The 23416-nt window shown below is 39.9% G+C and overlaps 1 long non-coding RNA gene across 1 annotated transcript in view; it reads right to left on the reverse strand.

Moving 5' to 3' along the window:
• The window catches only part of LOC129457585 (uncharacterized), a 33253-nt gene extending 10492 nt beyond the window's left edge, over positions 1-22761 (reverse strand). The window contains exons 1-2 of the long non-coding RNA XR_008649315.2: positions 22643-22761; positions 7781-7955 (exon numbers count right to left, since the gene is read on the reverse strand). This is a non-coding gene — a long non-coding RNA (uncharacterized lncRNA). The remainder of the gene's footprint in view (positions 1-7780; positions 7956-22642) is intronic.
• Between the last annotated feature and the right edge of the window lie 655 nt (positions 22762-23416).

The following is a 23416-nucleotide window of genomic DNA, read 5'->3' on the forward strand; positions in this document are numbered from 1 at the left end:
GTAACTGAAATTACCTGCAGAGGTGGGCCTCTGGGAACAGCATGAGCCTCATGTGGTGACCCCTAAAACTATAACAGCTGTATCCTATGTCTCTCTGGTGAGCTATCCATAGGTTTCTTACTAACAAGCTACCTATATGTGTTATAGCTTACTCTTCTATTCTTCCATATATTCCACAAATAGTCATGGACCAAATTCTACACAGTTACCTGGAATACAATGACATCAAGGAAATATCCCTGACTTCTAAAAGTTCAGAATCTAGCAATAGGACATTGGAGATAATCAAAGATGTCAAAACAGTATTTTAAGTACAAGAATCAAGGTGCCTACGATATTTTGAGATTGGTGAAGGGGGACTGAGCCAGCCAAATCAAAATGGTGTTGGGGGCAGGGAAGCAGATCAATCTTCAGAGGGTAAAAGTAACATCAAAGTCACAGATTACTCCGTAAGTTCAAATATGAGATTGATGAATTTTGGTGAAGTTGAACACAGCTTTAATTTTGCTTGACTGGTAAACTAGGACTTTGGACCAAGTCAGGATTCTCAACATTGCTATTGTGTGTTCTGAAGGCTTCTCAGGGTTCCTTAAGCCTCATAAAGATGACTAAATATATTTATGCCTGTTAATTTGACTCTATGTTCCACATATCAGAAAGTTCAACATTAAATGATTGAAAATATAGGAGAATTTTTAGAGCAAATAACTAGAAAGTTCAGAGGTTTATGAGCTTCAGGTTAAGTTTGATCCAGCAGTTTAAACAATTCACCAAACACATTTTTTACTCCCATGTCTCTGCTCTGCCTTTGTGGTTTTAGTTTGAAATTAATGTTGGCTCATCCTGATTGCAAAATATTTTCTGAGTTCTTGAAGCCACACATTTCTTCTCTCCACAAACAAAAGACTAAATGTCCCCCCTACCAAGAAACAGAATTTCAAGTCTCATGTGAATTATCCCAGGTCATAAGTTTGCCAGGAAAACAATTGTTGTTATCATTTACCACTGTCTGGTAAATGGGCTGTGCTTGTGTAGTGTACCAGTAGGGACCAACCCCTGGAGCTCAGAGTGAGTGAGCCTGTGGGCTTCCAGGAATTGGTGAATGCTTGATGAAAAAATGGGGCACTGTTAGGAAGAGAAAGGAGGGATATGTCTGCTGACTGAGAACTATAGATGTCCACAACAGTGGTCTTGACTAAGCAGTCTCTTCAAGTCAAGCAAGCTGCTTTGTTTATGTAGGGCGTGTCAATAAAGAAAATTGTTAATAGACTTAGGCAGTTTTTTGAGTAAATTGGGGTTTCACTTCAAGTCACCTTTTCTGGAGCATTCCAGATAAACTCATTCTCAATCTGTGTGATGCTCCTAAGACTACCGAGTAGTCATAGTACCAACTCTAGGAGAATCCTGTGCCTGAAATGACCCCTTCTCACACTATAAAAATCTTTCCCAGTTTCAGAGGCAGTTGCAGGCCAGATCTTCCCAAGCCACCTTCCCTGAGCACCTATGTCCACTGGGGTCACTTTTCTCCTGTGAGTTCCTTCTGTCCACATCACTATCTTGGATCATCATAGCCCAGACCACTTGGGGCTGTCACTCTGGCATGTGTAGGTAAACAACCACAGATCAGAGCTGGCAGGAACCTCAGGGACTTTGCAAATGGGAGAACCGCCCCTCAGTGAGGTTTAGCAAACAGGGTCAAGGTCTTGTAGATAGTCAGAAGTGGAGCATAGGCTAGAATCGAAATCCTTGAGTTATATTCCTACTTTTCTTCCACTTTATCACATGATGCACTTTTCAGAATATTCTGTTGTCTTCCACATTTAGCTACATTAAATGCTAAGAAATAGCCTTATACCTCATTTTGCCTTCCAGGATGCATGTTATAATTTCAACACATAGTATGTACTCATCAAATATTCATTGAAACTAGCTTGAGATTGTGGAAAGCACACTGGATTCCTCTTCAAGAAGTTGGAGATTTGTTGATTGTATGATCTCCCTCCATGATGTCTCTGTATATGTATTGCTCTGACAATGCTGTCCTCACAGAATTATACTGGAGATTAAATAAAATAATGGGGTAGATGCCCACTGGGATGTCTGGCACACATTGGTAACTCAATATATGTAAAGGGGGAAGAAAAGAAATCATGCCACATGTGTGCAATCTTCTGGAGGTGAGGGGCGCCCTACTTCATTGGGTGAAGTGACCTCACTGAAGACATCTGTCAAGACTTTTATGTTGAATGCATTATAGACTCACAAGAAGTTGCAAAAATAGTACAGAGAGATACCATATATACATCACCTAGTTTCCCTCTTTGGTGGCATCTTACATAACTATTGTGGATGATACAAACCAGGAAATTGATATTGGTCCAATATAATTACCAGTCTACAGATTATCTTTGACATCACCAGTTATTGCAAGTACTCATTTTTGTCTCTGTAATGATTGCATTTTATTTTTATTTATTTATTTATTTGTTTATTTTGAGATGGAGTCTTGCTCTGTCGCCCAGGCTGGACTGCAGTGGTGCTATCTTGGCTATCTGAAAGTTTTAAGTGTAGCCATTTGTAGAGCATGTGAGAAGGAAAAAAGTCCAGAATTCAAGCTAAATTTTCCTTACAGGGCCAATGTCCTTGTTGGTTTTCTTCTTGTGTCCATTGTGGTGGAGGTGACCTTACTTCAAACGGTGGCATTTGGACAGGAGATAGACAAAGAGCAATCAATCCCAGCCTCCATGCAATCTGAGCAGTGTGCCATAGTCGGGAAATGAGCCAGCTGTTGAGAGTTGCTGATGGCATTCAGTATCATTTGTTTCATAATATGTCACTGGTGTCAGCTGACATTGGATTTGTATTTGAATTGTGATGAAAATATTAGGGTGGTACAGCAGAAAAATGCTTGGGCCTTGAGGTCAGACAAACTAGGATCTGAATCCTAACTCTCTCCTTTACTAGCTCTGTAACTATTGAGTGAATCACCTTCTCTGAGTTTCAGTATGCTCGTCCGTGAAATGGGTATGCAAATGGCACCCTCCTGGGAGGGGGGGGAGGCTTTTGGCCCAATACCAGGCAAATGTAGGTGCTCAGTGATTGGGTAGTGCGATTCTATTTATCAATAACATCCTACAGTGACTTTCACATTCTACGTGCCAATATTTACTTAAAAAAATTATAGACAGCCTGACAGGTTGCAAAAATGCTTACACATATATTTCTGATTTGCTCCTCTCCATAACCTTGTGAGACTCCCAGGTTGAATTACCTGAAGTCACACAGGTAGCAAGTGGCTGGCCAGATCTAATCTCTGTCTAATGATTTCAAATTCCATGTTCTCCATACATACCCAGCCATCTTCCAGGTGCCGAGAGAGTTGTCAAGATTGCTCTCAGGAAGAGTGATGAAATAGCTCTGGATAGTTTAGGGGTAAAGGAAAGAAAGCTTTCAAGTATATAACACAGCCAAACCTGGAGTGTGAGTTTGTCTTCTTCAGGGAGGCACCCAGGAGTGTTTGACAGTGATACTGAGTTTTGTTTTTGTTTATGTGTTTCCTGTGGCATAGAGAGGATCTTTCTGTTCCTTTCACTGTTCTGTGCCAAGTCATCTGTTTGGTTGCCCAATAACTGAGGATATATGTTGTGTTTCTGTTTTCTACTCTAAGCCAGAGTGTTAGGATGAAATGGTACCTAGATAACAGATCACTTTTTAGTTTCTTTTGAGAACCTGTTGTTCTGGGGTAACTAGCAAACAGCTTGGCAAATGTTGTTGGGCAGGGAAAAAACAGGGAACACACATAATTATTTCTCCTAGTTAGAGATCAGAAACTACTTATGTCCCTTTGGGAAGGGACTATAAAACATCTACAGCAAATACATCTTTGTATTTGCTGTTCTTTACCAAGGAAAACGTCTCTGTATCTCCTGGCACAGAGACACTGAGAAACAATAGCTGATCTATCTTCTTTATTAGCCTCCAACCTGCCCTATCTTCACTCATAAAAGTGTGGTCTATGCCCCATGGAGCTGATTTGAATTGGACCCTCGTATGGAATGCACTCTGGTGTGAGGGATGGCCTCTGATGTGGGCTTGCGACAGGTGGGTTGAAGTGGAATCCTGAATCTTCTAGTGTCCGTGTGAACATGGGCAGGCTTTGGTTATCCTTGAGGCTTCTTCATACTTTTATTTATGAAATATGAGTTCTAATATATTTTTAAAAAGTGTTCATGTGAGGATTCAATAAGATGATGGATGTTAAATGCCTAAAATAATTGTCTGGCATATAGTAGGTGCTCCGTAATTGCCTCCCTCAACCCTTGCTTCCTGTGATGTTTCTATTCATTTCCTACAGGCACGTAGTAAATATATATATATTTATTTATCTACAGCAGATACAGATATATATATATATCTATATCTATCTATCTATATCTATATATATAGATATAGATATAGATAGATAGATAGATAGATATAGTCTTTAAGAGCTGATGCAATCTTGCCTGATTATACCCACTTCGCCCATTTGGGTGCTTCTCCTGCCCTGGCCGCCTTGGCCATAGGGCTCAGACTCTGCCTACTGAGACCACAGATACCATGTTGGGAGGGCCCTTGGAGCCTCTGTCTGGTTCCTGTGCCCCAAGCACATGCCCCCACCTACCACAGGACGGATGAGAGCAACTCTCCAGCTAATTTGCCAGTTACATGGAAGATTGCTTCCCAAATCACAAGGCTGTTGAGATTAAACTGGTAATTACCTCATGCAGATTTCCCAAAGTGTTCACTTGTCTGCATCCAACACTGAGTGGCTGAGATTTTGAGTGGCCTCTGAGCCAGGTTTAAATTGTGGCTGATGTGGATAAATACCGGACTGCAGAGAAGTTATGGGACTCAGCGGCCGGGTGTGGGAAATGCAGTCAGGGATGAAGATCCTCTCTTTCTCTGGCTGAAACCCATCACCTTTTCATACCCAGCCCGATGGCCTCCCTGGCAAAGCCTTCCTGAATTCCCTTTCCCTAACCCAAGCTGGATGAATTGCTGTAGATCTGCACACGGACAGCATCCACAGGAGCATCCATATCCTGTGACAGTTCTTGATGTATGTTTGAATTGTCTGCCTCCACCCACTGGGGATTGATTTGAGATCAAGATTCATTATCCTCAGTGCCTGTCTCACTAACTGTCACATAGCAGATGGTCAAAGATATTTGGGAAGGAAGGAAAGGGGAAAGAAAAAGACCTCTATTAAATTCCCTGTAATTTCTCTCTTAAAAGCAGGCCATATTTTTCCTGCTTTTAAGAAGAATGTGATGCAAGAAACTGTACCACCTTTGAATTCTGCCTGCCTATGTGCCCTACACAGACTGCTCCCCACGACCCCCTATGAGGAAAGCTGCCTGACTCTTCCAGAGGGAGAGTGGAGCAGGAGCTTCACTTCCAACCGCCTTCTTGGGAACTCTCTCATGTATCTCAGAATTCGACTTGGCTGCATGCAAAAGGGAAACATGACAACAATGGCTTAACCCAAGGTAGAACCTTATCTGGCTCCTTAGTAAAAGAAGTGTTAACATTGGCAGTGTAAGGTGGTCCTGGTGGCTCCTTTCCTTGGGTCTACAGAGACCCAGGGTCCTACCTTTTTGTTGCATCACATCTTCAAGGTCACTTTATGATCTGTGATTGTGACTGGCCCTGTAGTCCACAAGGACACATTTCAGGCTGAGAGAAGGAGCAAAGGCAAGAGAGCAAGATGGGGGCATCCCCCAGCCAAGGTGGCTCCCTCTAAGCAGGAATTGATCTGTGCCATTTCCATGTACACCTCTTTGGACAGAATGTAAGCATGCAGCAATGCTTGGCTAAAAGGGAGGTTGAAAAATCTAGTGTTTTTTGTTTGTTTTTTGTTTTGTTTTGTTTTTTTATAAGGGAGCACAATGTTTTGAATTTTGCTCCCTTCCAAAATTTGTTATATTGAAGTCCTAAACCCCAACGTAAATGTATTAGGAAGTGAGACTTTTGAGAGCTTAGGTCATAAAGGGCAGAGCCCACTTGAATGAGATTAGTGCCCTTATAAAAAAAGAGGCCCTAGAGAGCTCATTTGCCCCTTCCACTTTGTGGAGACACCATGAGAAGGTGCTCGCTCTGTGAGGAAGCAGACGCTTACAAGACATGGAATCTGCTGGAGACTTGATCTTGGACTTCTCAGCTTTCAGAAATGTGAGAGATAAGTTTCTGTTGTTTATAAGCTACCCAGTCTATGGTCTTTTGTTATGGCATCCAGAAGGGAATAAGACAGAAGGCAATGATTCCCTCTGACCCCAAATCGGAGTTCTGATATTAAGGAGTTCAGAGAGAACGGGCATTGAGATGACGCCTAATAGACACTGCTTTTGGGAAAATAAATAGGAAAAAAAAATGAAAGTGAAAGGAGTTGGATTTCTCTCTTCTATAAAGACTTTAGCCCCCAAGTGCCATTTTTCCTGGTAACTGTATTTCAGATATCTATCTCAGAAAGATAGAAAGAAAGGAGGGAAAGATGCTTCCCTCTCTGTTTCATGGAAGCAGCCTAAAGAAATGAAACAGCAGGAAAGAAGCAAATATGTATTAATTTCCTATTTGCCCCAGGCAGAGGCACGCATTTTATCTTATTTAATTCTCACAACATCCCCAGGAGGAAACTGTTACTACTTCCATTTTGTATTCAGAGACTTGAGTTCAGAGAGGTTAAGTGACTTGCCCAAGATTGCAGAGTTAGTAAGGGATGAGCTGGAAATCCAAACTAAATCCCATCAAAAGCTAGCTGCTGCTCTTTAATGCTAACTCTAGGCACAACAGTAGAAGAGGGAGGAAGATGCATGACAACATCTCTGATTCAAAGGACAAAATGCCCTTGAATTTTGGTTTCAGCATTTGGTGTAGAATATTAAATGTTCGTAGTTCCTTTAATGTGCAAGCATTTGTCTGACAGACAACATTTTCTGCATACATGAATTTTGAAAATATTCTAAATCTCAACCAAGAGTTCTATATTGGTGGTGGAGGGGTGAGAGGAGAGCTGAATGCAAAACCTCAAAGGCTGAATGAGAGTAATCCTGTGGCCATCTAATTCACTTAGATTTCTCCTGTGCTAGAGAAATGCTAACGTTTATTTGTGTGAAAGCTGGTCTGTGCTGGGCTTCTAGAAGACACAGGCCTTTAAAGAACATAGCACTGGACCTGCAGAAAGGAGCTGTCAATGCAATTCATTAGGGACCAAAAGGAACTCAGAGGTCCCTATGGGTACCCTCCTAATTCCCTGAAGAACAACCATCCAGCTTTTGGAAGAAAACTTTAAGATAGGGACTTGCTATTTTCCAAGGCAGGCATTCCATTGATGGACGTCTGCTTTTAAAATAAAGCAAAACCCTGAACCCCTGAGACTCTGACTTGAAGAGTGAGTAAATATTGAGAGTCTCCCATACGATATTCTTTTACGCAAGTTATCTTCAATAATTCTAATATTGCGCCTAGGCCTATGAAGATAGTAGACATTATCTGTTTTCTTTTGCAATTGTGTAAGGAGACTGGGAGCTTAGGACTTTCCAGAAATCACAGGGCTCAAGAGATGATTAACCTTGTCATCTGACTTCAGAGTGGGTATTTTCTCCCTACATAGTCACTGAATCTTGGCTCTTATTCTTACACTTTGGTCCACACTTCCCTGGTTCTGGCTGGATGGATGTTAGTGGTACCATTATCTCTTCTATGTAAGACACAATGTTTAGACCATCATCATTTGATTGACCTTCCTGGAATACAGGTCAAATTTTTCAACGTTTTTTTTTTTTTTTTTCTTTTTTTGATGGTGGCTCCCAGAACCGAGAATAATATGCTGGCTATGATGAGGATGAGATGGGATTTGCAAACCTTTCATTTGAAGATCCACATGCACCTTCTGCTGAGCTTCTTCTTCAGTTGACCTGTGGACTCAATTGAAAGATCCAAGTTAAATGCCCAGACTCTGTTCTCCTGGAGCTCAACCTCATGTGGTTGATACTGAACACTTTCAAGTGTACTCCTACCAGTGTGAACCATATTCTCTGCCCATGCCTCAAAAGTGTTGCCACTCCTTTTCAGGAGACTATATACAGACATGGAAGTAGTGTAAATATAGAGCTATCTATGCTGCATAGCTAACCATACCAAAACTTAATGGCTTAAAATAGCAATGGTTATTCATTCTATTCTTGGATCTACCATTTGGGCAGGGCTCAAGAACAATAGTTTATCTGTGTTTCATTTGTCTTCAGCAGGACAGATTCGCTTAGGGAGTGGGAGATCCACTTTCAAAATAGCTCATTCACATGGCTGGCCAGTTAGTTCTGTTAGCTGAGAGCGTGGATGGGACTGTGGGTCAGGGCCATGGGCTCTGGTTTCTCTCAACATGAGTCTCTCCATGGGCTTTTGTGGCTTCTTCACAGCACGATGTCTGGGTACCAAGGGCAAGTGCCCCAGAGGAACTAGAGAGAAGCTGTGTGACCTTCCCTAACTTCACCTGAGAAGTTACAGTGTCACTTCTACCGCACTTCATTGATCCACCTGTCACTAAGCTCAACCCACACTCAAGGGGCAGGGACATACACCCCATGTAGTAATATGATGTGTATCAGAGAATTTATGACCATATTTTAAAACTACCCCACAGGCCAGGTGTCATGGCTCATGCTTGTAATTCCAGCAATTTGGGAGGTAGAGATGAGAGGACTGCTTGAGCCCAGGAGTTCAAGACCAGCCTGGACAACATAGTAAGGTCCTATCTCTAAAAATAAATAAATACAAAGTAAAATTAAAAAAAAAGAAATAAAATTACCCCACAGATGTACTTGAGAAGGTGGCCAGCTTTAATATGTACTTCAGTGCCACCTGGAGCAAACTACTTAACTACCCTAAACCTTTCCCCTTTCTGTAGCAAGAAACTAGAATTTGTGGAAAGGTGTACTGTATTGCCTGCCCCTGTCCCTACTCAGAAATATAAGTTGGCCTCCTCCTGTCTGCTCAGTTTCTTGTTATTATTCAATTCATGTTATCTGAATAAATTAGTCCATCTGAAAGAATCACTTCATCTTCTCCAGCTCCTTCCAAGTTTTTAATAAAACTTTCAAGCAGGTCACAGTGCTGGGGCACACCACGTGGGGCTGCTCTTTGCCTGACCCGCCAATCTCCATCAGGTGAAGTGACTCATTCCACTAGGAATCCTTGTTAACCTCCTAGAGTTCATGTGGTTTCCTTAATCTTTCTCTTCCAAATGTGTGGTACTAAAAAAGGTAATGATGAATGAATGAACAAATAAATGGAACCTACATGGAAAACTAAATCTCATACTAATTTTATGACAATGCGTTCAAATCGTAATTTCTAGATGTGGGCTAAGAATTTATTTTCTTATTAGGGAACAAACTCGGGAACAAACATGACCTAGTAGATACTTACTCTAAGATTGGAAAGTTACGCCATTGTATTTAGGATCATTTGATGTATATGCTTTTTATTACCAAACTGATTCTTTCTGTGTGTATGTTATTGTAATTAGGTGAGTTAAGGTGGGATAATTTTCCAGAGAAAAAGCTTCAAAAGAAAACTTTTCTTGAAAAATTGTGTTAGATTTTTTTTTTTTTTCAGCAGACTTTAGTGCCAAGTCAACTTCACAACAGGCCACTTGTCTTACTCCAGTGAAAGTGATCACCAAGAACTCTCTCGATAAAATAATTGCAAAAAAAAAATCACTTTCTTTTGTCTGTTGATATCTATACATCATATCATTTGATTCCTGCAGTACTTAAAGTGGTTAGAAATCTTCAAGGAACTATTTTATATATTTGAATAAAACTGTTATTTATTGCTTTCTGTTGTGAAGGCATGAACCAGCGAAAAGATAAAAGCATCTTTCAAATTTAATGTCTCAATTAATTAATTTTTACTTATAAAATTGGAGGCTTTGCCAAGGCTTCTGGAAGCATTATAAAAGATTGATGTCAGAAGGATAAGAATTTAACTGGGTCAAGCCCGACCATCAGATTATTCTTAATTAGGACTGAATCTCTCTATAATTTCTATAAAATTGGCTGAATAACGGATGACACACTGAATTACTAATGTAATTCAAGGGGGTATGTGATTTAAAAATGGGCTGCTCCTTTTTTCGCCTGTTTCATTGATGGTGCTCTCTGCCCTGATTCAGTCTGCAGGTTGTTTATTTTCCAAGTTCAGAAAAATGTCATCTTTAATTATAGATGGTGGCCAGGACACACCTCCCCCCTCATGCCTACTCTCAGTATTGAATGTAAAATATTGGCCTGGATAGAAAAACATGTGCTTGTGTCAGAGGAGGCATCATTTCCCAAAGGTCACATTTGAAACTTGCCAGGTGAGTCAGCCTGGAACTTGTGGGCTGTGTGCTGTGGTTTTCAAGAATCAGAAAGGTCAGTTCCTCTAGGCAACTCTAGATACTGCGGAGGAAGGTAGCTTTCATCAGGGAAAAGACAGAAAGCATGTTTGAGAGATTTAATGTACATTATGCCAAAACATCATAAATGACACTCACAAATGTAATGTTGAGAACACCTGCGTACCTGGGAATACATACTGCTTTATTCCATTTATATTGAGTTCAATAACAGGAAAAACTAGGCTATGATGATAAATGTTAAAAACAGTGGTTAATTGGGGGGTTGATATTAACTGGGAAGAGGCATAAGGAAACTTTCTGGAGCCATGGAAATGATTTATGCCTTGATTTGACATGTACATAATTTGATATGTATATCTAAACATTAAGTTTCTGTAGCTTGATCTATGTGAATTTCACATCACTGCAATGACATACACACAGAAAGAATCAGTTTGGTAATAAAAAGTATATATGTCAAATGATCCTAAATACAATGGCTCAACTTTCCAATCTTAGAGCAAGTATCTGCTAGGTCATGTTTGTTCCCTAGACTTCTGCATCAGACTCAGCTGGAGTATTTGTTAAAAATACAGATTCCTGGACTAACTCTAGCCTAACTGACACAAAAGGGCTTTGAGAAATCTCCCTTTTCAGTAAACTTCCTATGTAATTCTCCTATCTCCTTATTAAAATGTATTTTGAAGGGGTGATCCATGAACCTAGCAACTCAGCATTTTCTGTTAGCACAGATGGGCTCATCAGAATTATTAAGGGGATACCAGGAAACCAAAATTCAGAACCAATATGCAAAGGAGTTGTGGTATTTGCCATGAGTCTTTGTATTATCTTTTTTGATTTTCACAACTCTAATGTGAGACTTCATATTATCCCATATCCAAGAGGTGTTGGGGTTAAGCTGGATAAGTCAGGTACCCCCAAGTCACAGCCTGTAATGGAGGAGTCACCAAGATATGGATGACTCCATAGCCTAGACTTTTAGCTACTATACCTCTTTAAACAACCTTATGGTGTCCTAGTCGAAAAACTAAATATGAGCTATATTGAGAGAGTATGCTGAAGTGGAATCTGCCTGTGCAGTGGAATCAGACAGAGCAAGGTCGCCAACTCTGTAAGACTGGACAAGACCATGCTCCCTCTGTGCCTCATTTTTAATCTCTGAGAGGTGAACCTCCTAGCTCACAGGGATTGAACACCTTTATCTGAGTAAATAGCTGTCTTAACACACAACCCCTGCCTACAGAGCTCACAGCTCATCTTCAGCAGAGTATACATTAGTAATTGGCATTTCAACTGGTATTTGTTGAGTACTACTGTGCCTGGTGCTCTGTGACTCATACCCATAGTGTTACACAGATGGGGTGCTGCAGTTAGGGTTTCCCACCAGGCTGTGGAAGCAGCACCAAGGATGATGTGGGCTGGGAAGGACCAGGGCAAGAAAGGTTTCAGATTACAAAAGACCCATTCTGAGTCTTGCAGGAAGGGTAGGGTTAAGTTAGTTAAAGAGGAACAAAGATAGACACCGAGGTGGGAAAGGCAATGGAATAGACACTCATCAAGGAATTCCACAAGGGACAAGCTTTAGGCATGATTGGGTAAGTGCTGGATTTTAACCATAAGGAATGAATAGTAAATGTAAACGGGGAGGCTGAGACAGACTGGCGAGGGTCTTGAATGCCAAGTTACCAGGCTGGTCTTTCCCTGTATGTTATAGGGAAATAATGAAGGTTACTGGGTAGGAGACCGAAAAGATGACAACAGATACTTAGGGATATCAGTCTGAGGCCTGCACTAAGAATGAATTATTGGCCAGGCGCGGTGGCTCATGCCTGTAATCCCAGCACTTTGGAAGGCCGAGGTGGATGGATCACCTGAGGTCAGGAGTTTGTGACTAGCCTGACCCACATGGAGAAACCCCGCCTCTACTAAAAATATAAAATTAGCCAGGTGTGGTGGTACATGCCTGTAATCCCAGCTACTCGGGAGGCTGAGGCAGGAGAATCACTTGAACCCAGGAGGCGGAGGTTGTGATGAGCTGAGATCGCGCCACTGCACTCCAGCCTGGGCGACAAGAGCAAAACTCCATATCAAAAAAAAGAAAAAAAAAAAAAAGGATTATTAAGCCATTGCTCATGGACATTCTTATCTTTTCTTTGAATATACTGGCTGATCATCTAGTGGGATCTTCTCTCCCTTTATCCCTTCCTTCCTTCCTTTCTTCCTTCCTTCTACCTTCCTTCCTACGTTCCTTCCTACCTTCCTTCCTACCTTCTTTCCTTCCTTCCCTTCCTCCCTCCCTCCTTTCCTCCTTCCCTCCTTCCCTCCTTCCTTCCTTCCTTTCTTCCTTCATTTCTCTCCTTTCTATCTTCGTTTCTTTCTTTTTTCTTCCTAAGGAAGGGGTCTTGTTCTGTTGCCCAGTCTGGAGTGCAGTGGCGTGGCACATGCATAGCTCACTGCAGCCTCAAACTCAGTCCCCCTTTTTCTTAATCTCTCTCTTTTCTTCTCAACTTCTGGGCTAGGCCATCTTTCAATAATATGGTTAGCCTAATCTTTTGAGAGCAAAAGTTTGTACTGCTTGAATAAATCCGACTTTACAGAAAGCACATTCAGCCATTCAACTGCGGATTAAATTGATGTATGCATATCGCATACAATTTGATTCCATACATTTCTATTTATATCACTTACTTTTTTGTTGCCTACTGTTAAAACTATCTATTATTATGTTTGGATATGTAGGCGGGTGAGGTTAGCCCATTTTGAGATATACAAATTAGTTTAGTTATTCATATGTTCATCTCCCCATAAAATCACAAATATCTCAAAGGAGCAATGGAAAACTTACTTTGATTTTTAGTTACCTAGGGCACATTTAATTTTATCAAGGCTTAGGTCAAATTTAGAATCTCTTACATTGCTGAATTGTAATGTTGCACCCAAAGAGTGTGACAGGCCACAGAGAGCTAGGGTAAAAGAGAGAGCATGTCTCAGAAAGAATTATCCCCCATGCGAAAGAAGTGACCTATGCAAAAATTTGTAATTGTAAAATTTGACCTTATGCGTCTCATAGCATAATGGCCACTGGGAACATGAACTCTTGCTTATGCCTGTCTCTGTCCAGATATCTTTCTTTTTTTCATTTTTTTTTCTCTTAGTGAAATACATTTCAGCTTTGTCTGTACTAATTTTCTGTTCTTAAGTGCAATGGGCTTTTCTTCTGAGTGCAGTTTGACTTCAGCAGGCACACATTTCTACTTTTCTCTGTTTTCACATGAATCTCTTCATTACTGAAAATCACCTTTATAAACAACACAGAAAAAAACTACACAATGAAGCATGACCCAAATGTTTATTTCCCATTGCCACATTTCTCTAGGCTGAAGTAAGGATATCTGCAGCTCTTGTCCAAGCAGAACAGGCTTTGGAGCCCACTATGAGTCACAAGGTTTGTAGCAAGAGAGTAAATAAGTATCTCTTGAATACACTGCTGGATACGCTACACCCACTTTTAATGTAATCGCCCTGTATCTTTTGGTTATTTCTATTTTAAAATGGAAGAGATGAAAATGAATGACAACCACAAAGGCAGCTGCAAGATCCGACAGATAAATGCAAATATCCAACAAGGTAGAGTGGAATGAAGCTACCATTACAGAAAAAAATATTAGTTTATTATAGAAAACTGAATATGGAAAATAGTAACAACTTTATTAATAATCTTAACCATTACCTCTAGGACACACCTGCCAGATGCCAACCAAGGAATCAAAGTCTGGGGCATGACAAGGGACAAAGCAGATAAACTCTCTACCCTGGTAGAGTTCACAGCCTAGGGAGAACCAATGCTGAGACATGTCTGTCAGTGAATTTTTAATTCTTAATGGTGCCTTTATGACAGCCCCAAAGGTAAACCAGAGCTAGTGGCGACAAGCCTGGTTGCAAAAACTCTGTGAGTGGGTCCAGGGCAGGGTCCACTCCCTTTCTTTTCCTTGTTTTGCCTCAACCCAACTTTGACTTGTCTAGAGATCATATTAGTTCCCCATTCTTACACAGAAAATTTTACTTCTGGGTGGCTATTAGGCATCTATCCCTGTATATGCACTACCTTTGATGTTTGTTTTCTGCTCCTTTAAAAGTAACTCTTGCCAGTCTCTGGGTTCAATCTGAAGATGCTCAGTTTCACAGCTGGTGGGTAGCTAAGCTGGGATTCCTATTCATCCATGTTCATTCTGTTGCCTTCCCCAGGGCATGGAGCAGGAAGTAAATTTGCACCTACACTTCTATCTCAGTTCCAGATACTTTACTAAAGATGTGGCTTTTTCCCATCCAGTGTCTACCTCACTAGTTTTGTATTTGTATTTGTTTTAATAAATCAATCAATAAATAAATAAAACTGAAAAGATCGCATTCATGGAAACATTTTTGCATCTTACAAAAGTAAGTGGCTTGGGTGAACTTGGTCCCAAGGGTTGGAAATGAGTAGATTCTCAACTACAATTTAGCCTTCCTGGAAGGGAAGTTTGGCTTTTGAGTCAGGAGAGTAATTTAGCTTTGGGAGTTTCCCAAAGTGCTTTATACCAACATTATAGCATTAGTCATTTCCATAAGATCTTCACATAGTACCTGCAAATCTTGCTGTGATATTTGAAATTGAAGGCTCAAGAGGTTTTAAGTGGAAATAGGTGTTTATACTACCATGCATGCTTCTAGAGCTTCAATTAGTTCTTGCATTATATCAATATGGACTTTAGGAATAAAGGAAGCCACTTGTACAGCTGGACGGGAAGTTGGCAGATTTGTGAGGACAGGTTTGGGCTACAGTTCTTTGGGTAGAAATAATTACTTCGAGTATCAAAAAGATCATGATAGACTTTGATTGCAAAATGACCTTGGTTCAAATCTCTGCACTGAACATTACTAGCTGTGTGGTATTAGACAAACAACTGGATGTCTCCAAGTCTCACATGATATAAAATGCAGATAATAAAGCAGACACTGATATTATAGGTTAATTTATTATAGTTAGAATAGAGAAACACATATTAAGGAAGTAATTACATATCCCGACTTTTTCAGGATTAATTCTGATGTCAGTACTAATCCCTCCTATCCTCAAATTCCTGTATCCCTAAGCCTAGTACATTGGCTGGCTTACAGCAGGCATGGAAATATTGAGTGGGTGAGATCTTTTTCTTAAAAAAATTATTTTCAGAAACTTTTAGTATTTTCTCAATAAGTATTTTAGGTGAGCATGCAAAAAACATGTCAAAAGTGAACACTTGGTAAGGAATTAAGATAATTAATTTCAAAGCCCAGCTCAGGCATTTTGTGCATAATCTGGGCTAAGACACTGGACCACATGGGTCTCAGTTTCATGAAAACAAAAACGATGGCGGTGGGAGGTATAGGATGTGAACAAGAGAAACCTTCAAGTTTTATTGGGTTTTACCTTTCAATAATCAAAAGAACACAGCCCTCATCTATTTATTTCTTCTACAGGCTGATTCTCGGGAAATATATGGATCTAATAAAACAATATATATTTATATATATAGATAGAAATATAATAAAAATCCCCAACAGATGCACAATACGCTATTTTTCTTAAAGAATAAATTGGTATGTTGCCATAGCAGGGTGCTTTCTGTTCCTTTTATGAAAGAATGGTTTTAAGGAGCATAAGTATATCGTTTTTGTCAAACATATATGTCTGCATTTTCATTTAAATGTAAATGCTGTTTTGGGTCTCAGGAAACACACACACTGGATTCACAGCCTTTGCAGAAAAATACCAGAAATAGTGAGCTTTGGAAATTGAAATTCCTTCTTAAATTAATTTTTATGTGTCTCAAGATCATCTTGATAATTAATTTTTTAATATATTTTAAACATCTTTTTCTTTCCTTGCAAAGAGGAAGAAAGAAACAACAAAACTCCGATAGTCAAGACAATACAATGCGTTGCTAGCTGGGGAGACATTTGAGCAACTTACAGAGATGTATAAATATATTAGTTTGGGGATTGCTACTTTCAGAGCAAATATTGCATTGTCACAAATATCATACCCTCAAGCCAAGGTATGTATTAATGGCTTCATTATTAAAATTTGGTTACAGTTTCAGAACTGTAAATCCATCAGTTATGATAATTTTATAAAATGAAACCACAAATATTAATAAAAGTTTTCAGTTCAATAGAGCATCAACAATAACCAGATATTATAATTCTGGGAAAGTTAGCGAATGGCATTTTTAAAGTATCAGAAAATATTCTCTCATTCAAAATTTTGACTGGAGTTTTCAAGTACCAGCCATGACAATAAATTTTTCCTACTGCCCTCTCTACCAAAATGCATCATTTCTCACGGTCTAGAGGAGAGAGCCCATGTTTTCCTAGCTTGGCATGCAAGAGCCTTACCATCTTCATTTATATAAGCTTTCCACACTGCATCCTTAAATGCAGGTACATCCTCAATGCCTGCCTCTATTATGACATTACATTGCCCTCTGATCTGTGCTCTGGTTACTTATCTCCTTGCCCCATGTGCCCACATTGCAAATTTCTATATGTCTTCAGGGTCAATACATAGGTGGCTCGGAATAGATGGCATTGAATATCTGCTGAACAAACAATATCTCTTCTTTGCTTAAAGTAGCCCTCAATGGGCATGTTTCCCTTTAAATTATTTTTCTAAAATTGCCAAATTAAATTTTGGTTGGATTTTAAGCTCTTTAGTTTCTTGTACAGAATAGATTCTTAATAGCATATCAATGACAAAAGAATGAATAAAACACATTTGTTTCTGGTTTCTATTCAAGAGCCATAGAGTTTATATCTCTAAAGTAGGCAAAAAGGGTTTTAAAAAAGAATATTAAAGCTCATTAGGAAAATTTCGCCAAAAGAAAATCTGGAGAACAAGCAGGATGGCTTTAATGCCAATTAATTGCTTCTTTTTGATCAAGTGTACAGCTATTTATGCAGTTATTAAATAGCCAGATTTTTTAGGAGTTGGCTGGTACCCTTTAGGGTTAAAGGCCCTTGCTTCTAATACATGCATCACAGATTGAGCAAGATTGAACTAGACATACAGAAGGAAACGGCAACTTATTTTCTTTTCTAAATTGCAGAGGAGTCAGTCTTTCCACATGTTATCTCCATTCTCTCTCCAGTCATTCTCTTCTTAATCTCATTTGCCAAAATTACACACAGAACTGCAGCAGTACTGTGCACCAAATATGCCCTGGCTTCATCATAAGTATTTCAAAGTACACTATTAAGGCAAAAAGAAAATCGAATCTTATTAACAGGATTAAGTTCTGAACAAGTCTCAAAATCCATTAGAAATAGAAGTGACAGTGTCAGCAATAAGGATCGGAGAAATCATTTAATTAAAACTCTTTTATTTTAAAAAGCAGATTACTTATGTGTTCTAGTGGCTCTAAGCATTAAAACCTGGCAGAATCGATATTCCATGGTGGACCACAATCCCTTATGGTTTGTTTGTTGAGGATTATTTCTTAAAGTCGCATACACAACACTCATCTGTCTCACCCTAGCAAGTTGATTTATCTTCTGAAGAAAACACACATAAGGCCATGCACATAACAGGAGGAAATTAATACCATAAACCTATTATGAAACATTTCAAGTCAAACTAAGATCTAGTGAGACTTAAGTCCTTTATGGTGTGTGAAGGAAACTGTATAGCCCATAGTTACAAAACCAAGTCATCCAGCTTCAGCTTCTGCAAAATAAAAGGCCTACATCTTTCCGAGAAAGGGACACTTTCTTTCTTTTTTGTTTCCCATGAATTCCACCCTTCCTACTGACTTTAAGGTAATTCATTGGTTTATTCGTTTATTTTTTGCTTAACAAATGTCTGACATGTGGAAGAACCCGGAGGAGGTACCCATGAACAAGGCAAAGCCCCTGGAATAGAAGCCTTCTTTACAGACAGCTGAGTCCAATTTTACAGCCATTTGTCAGAACAAGGACCTCTGGTTGGTGTCTGGTGTGGGCATGGGAAGGCTGGTGACGTGAAGTTTTGCAATTATTAAGGAACTGACAACCTCACTGCTGTAAATATGTTAATGAGGTCAGAGAGCCCAATAGTTCTGGTTTCTTACAATTGAGATTCCCAGAGTTTCACTTTGTGAGGTGCCAATTTTATGAAAAATGTTGGTTATCTGGTGCATAGGCTCAAGTTCAAAGAGAAACCAGTGAAGTGTTTCCAAACCAATTCTAGTGCTTGTGATGGATTTGCATCAGGGATGTTCTGATCATCTTAGAGAGGCGCTGAAACGCAGCCCACCACCTCTTTAGCAAGGGCTGGGGTTTTGAACTCAAGGGCAAACAGAGGGTAAGGTCAACACAGTCATGGGCTTCTTCTGTCATAAACAAGATGAACTTCTGGGTGTGAGGTATTGGGACGTAGCTTACTTCCTCTTCTGTTGATTTCTAGACCTTATTTGAAAAAGAAAACAGTTCTAACTAGCTTAAGACCTAGTATAATTTTCAAGTCTTTTGTATTACAATTCTCAATAACCCATTCCTGAATTCTGTGAGAATAAACTTAAAAAAATTCTCCAAGTATCTATATTGCTTTTCATATTATATTGGCATCTGACCTTCAACTATGGGCTTATTTGCATGTTCATTTGGTGACACCATGTATATTGTAACAGATTTTACCTACATGTATTTTTTCTGATCCTACAGTTAGAAGGTCTCTTATTTGGAGCAGAATTCCACAACCTTTGATAGTATCTTTTAAATATAATATACAAAGAAATCTATTTAATGATGAATTGTGCTTCAGATGTGTTTCCATAAATTTTTAATTTTTTTTGCTTGTGAAAGAATATTTCCAATTTAACTTTAAAGTAGTATATGAGAGGAATATTTATCTATATATGTAATTTCTCTCCCATCCATTAATAAGCATCTATCAAGTGCCACCTATATTTAAGAAAAGTTATTTGCATAGAGGTTATAGTTGAATCCTAATATCAATAGGCAAATTTTTATTACCTGATTGGATGGCACTCATTCAAGGGTATGGCTGCCTGTGTTAAGAATGTGTACCTCTCTGATGCCCATAGTGTTCTTTCTTTTAAACTCATGAGGTGAGAGCAGCAAGTTGACCCAGGGTCTTTTTCTCTTATTCTCCTGTCTTGTCTTCTCAGGGGTCTGAATGCAGGATGAGAAGGTTTGAAAGCTGGGTTGGGACTTGGTGGAATAGGCAGCTTTTTGGCGTTCATTATTGACCCTGAACTGCAACCCAGCTCACCAGAAATTTTTGTACTGAGATGAGGTACTCAAGCCCAGCTGACAATGAGGACACTTCCACTTTTGTTTGCTCCTATTTCCCATTTGTTTGTCTTCCTCGGAGAGGTTGGGGGAAAAATGAGAGGGTCTAGGGAATGAACCCCCGAATCCTGGGTCCAAATGCCATCTTAACACCTACAGAAAGACTCTGAATCTTCACATTGTCTTTCACAGCTGCTGCTTCTCTCTCTAAACCAACGCCTGCAGGTTCTCCTGAATGAGAATTAACCCTCAAATTGGGCATCGAGCTGGGATCACAGCATGGCTGGCGTCAATTCCAGTGTGAGGTTTTCTCTGGATGCTGTTCATAGCAGCACCTGTGTTCTTAGCAGGCACAGTGGAGTCAGCTTTGGAAAGTAAGAAGTCAGAGTGCAAGAGGTGAAATGGCTTTGGGCCATGAGTAGAAATTAGCTTCATGTAGAATGATTCTGACCTCATCAAATGGTTTGGGTGCCAACCATTGCTCTCTTTTGAGCATTTCTCTTGAATTTGATCTTGCTTATTGGGTTTTGTGATGAAAGGCTTTTATTGATTACTACTAAGCACTTGAAAGTTAAATGGCTCTGTGGAAAATAGGGAATTAGATGATCATTATGTTTTATCTTTTTCTGAAAAGTACAATTTCTAGTTAGACAGTTGACTAAATAAAACCCAGGGCACCTTTATACCAGAAAGTGAGTGAAGAAGTAAAAAGTGGAATCTCAAACGCAGCATTTCAGTATGATTGGATTTAATTAAGTACTTCAGATGAGGCTATGGGGAGGAAGCCAGTTCTCACCAGAAGTTAGGTGGCATTTCCTTTTATGAACCAGTGTAGGAGGGAATAGGCAGGCCCTGTTAGCCATCAGGGTTCCCTTCCCTAATGCCTTATCAAATCCCAGCAGGGCCTTGGACTAATGCCTAGTGTCAGTCTGTTTTTGCTCCAAGGCACTCTGTAGCGGTATTAAGGAACTAAAGCAAGCCTGGCCTCACTTAGTCTCTAAGTCAATCTTAAGAAAAGCCTACTGAGAACTACAAGCAGGTGAATTGGTACACTCCAGGATGGGAGTCCTGATCCTGCCATGCTTGGTTAACTTCCTTTATCTTTATCCCAGTCACTAGATGATATTCTTATGCCTGCTCACCAAATGCCTTTGCTGCTAACAATGGCCATGACAATGTCATTCTTAGAGTTGTGAAGATTGTGTACAGCAGAGGCGTTTCACCTGAACTTCAGGATGGGTAAATGGGCCGATGTTGTGGATGAAATTATCTTTTTGTGTTTCCATGCACAAGACAGGCAAGTCCCTGACTACCTGGAGCTTACACTTAAATTGGAAGAAGCAAACCATGAACTAAAGAGATTAATATACTAGATAAGTTCAGGTTGTGATAAATTCTACAACAAAAAACCTACAGGGCCTTTTGACATAATTTTACATGAGGTTTTCAAGGCAAGTGAGCAACATGAGGATTCCTCAAAATTCTTCACGCCTCTTGGAGAGTAAATGAAAATTCTTAGCCTGGGAAATCTGGCGGAACAGCCCCAAATGGTCCACTGAAATTACCAAATTTCTTTAACACTTCTTGTTTTAAAATAATGTTTCATGCAAATTCTGTTACTGCTCCTTTCTATATTCCTGTCAGTTTTGATATGGAATATGTTTTACAAGTGGTCAAGAAAAGTCAGGAACAAAAGGATATTTGCTATACTGTCCCCATCAGTTTGTGTCTCTAGGCATATAATCTGCTCTAACTGGAGAAGCAATTTGGGACTAGTACTGTGCCACCTTCTCCCACAAAGGATTTTCAGACATCGGCAATAATTGATTCTCCACTCCAGGTTGTCCCATTCCCATGGACACTGTGACCTGGGCTGCTGGACTCCTCTTGGTGATGTTATTGTCTGGCTAGTCTTCCCATCGTGCCTTCTCCACTGGATCCCTTATCTTGACCTATATAGTAGCTCCACTGAGGTTCCCACTGTGCTATGGCTGGACTCAAGCAGGTTATAATCCTCAGAGTCCTGGGTCGTTCTCTTTTAACCTCACTTAGAAAAGTCATTAATGACATGGACTTATAGGGGATTTGGGGAATATAAGTGCCATTCAGTTCCTCTCTAATTCTATAGGCTCCACCTGAGTGGTAGAGTGTCTGCATCCATAGGCAGCTGGATATACATGAGGCCTTGCTTTTGTTGGAATTCTTGCAGCATGGAGAAAAGATTAGTGCTGAGCTTTCTCTGCTTGGAACTAGCAATAAGTCCAGGGCATTAATAAGAAATCAACAGGAACAGACAGAAGCTGGTACTTAGTGCTCTGAGGATCTCAGGGAGAAGAGCTGGCATCAACCCAATTGAATGCAACTGGAAACCTCCAAGTCCCTGAGTGCTATGACCTAAATGAGTGGCTTAAGTCTTCCCTGCCTCCAAGGTTGGATATAATTGAGAGTCAGAAAGAAGGTGATTTCCCACACACGCTTTGAGAATGAAACCAAAAATAGATCAATAGATAACAAATACACTACAGATGGATATAAATAAATGTAAAGTAGGTAGATAAATAGATTAGATAGATAGATAGACAGATAGATAAACACATCACTCTGAAAATAGAGAGTATACATTGCTCTTCATCACAGGGATTTTTTTTTTTTTTTTTTTTTTGACAGAGTTTCACTCTTGTTGCCCAGGCTGGAGTGCAGTGGTGCGATCTCAGCTCACCGCAACCTCCACTTCCCGGGTTCAAATGATTCTCCTGCCTCAGGCTCACAAAGTAGCTGGGATTATAGGCATGCACCATTATGCACGGCTAATTTTGTATTTTTAGTAAAGACAGTGTTTCTCCATGTTGGTTAGGCTGGTCTCGAACTCCCAACCTCAGGTGATCCACCTACCTTGGCCTCCCAAAGTGCTCGGATTACAGGCGTGCACCATCATGCTTGGCCCATCATAGGGATATTTATAAGCAGCATTTCTTAAAGTTAAAAAAGGTCATATTCTCTGTTTCTTATCCTAAGATGAAGAAATCAATCAATATTCAAAATGTTAGCTTCTTGGAAATTAAATAATACCCTCCTCGATGATACTAAAATCAGAGAAGATATGAAAGTGAAAACACAGATTATCTGGATAACAACAAAAAAATACTTTATAATGAAAATTACAGGATGCAGTAAAAGCTTTCTCACCAACCTTAATTATTAGTGGAAAAAAACACCAAAGGAGACTAAGTAATAACTGTTAAACAAAAATTATGGGAGGACTTTTTTTTTTTTTTTGAGACAGAGTCTCACTCTCGCTCAGATTGGAGTGCAGTGGTGTGATCTCTGCTCACTGCAACTTCTGCCTCCTGGGTTCATGCAATTCTCATGCCTCAGCTTCCCAAGAAGCTAGGACTACAGGCACGTGCCACACCTGGCTAATTTTTGTATTTTTAATAGAGACAGAGTTTCACCATGTTGCCTAGGCTGGTCTTGAACTCCTGGCCTCACGTGATCCTCCTGCCTCAGCCTCCCAGAGTGCTGGGATTACAGGTGTGAGCCACCGTGCCTGGCCAGGAGGCCATTATTTTGAAAGGAGGTCTTGCATTTGACCCCAACAGACCAGACCAAACCAAAGTCACTCATGCTAAATGCCACATAATAAAACTGAAACTTGAAAGAAAAGAT

This window comes from Symphalangus syndactylus, chromosome 11 (assembly GCF_028878055.3).
Source record: "Symphalangus syndactylus isolate Jambi chromosome 11, NHGRI_mSymSyn1-v2.1_pri, whole genome shotgun sequence".
NCBI lineage: Eukaryota > Metazoa > Chordata > Mammalia > Primates > Hylobatidae > Symphalangus > Symphalangus syndactylus.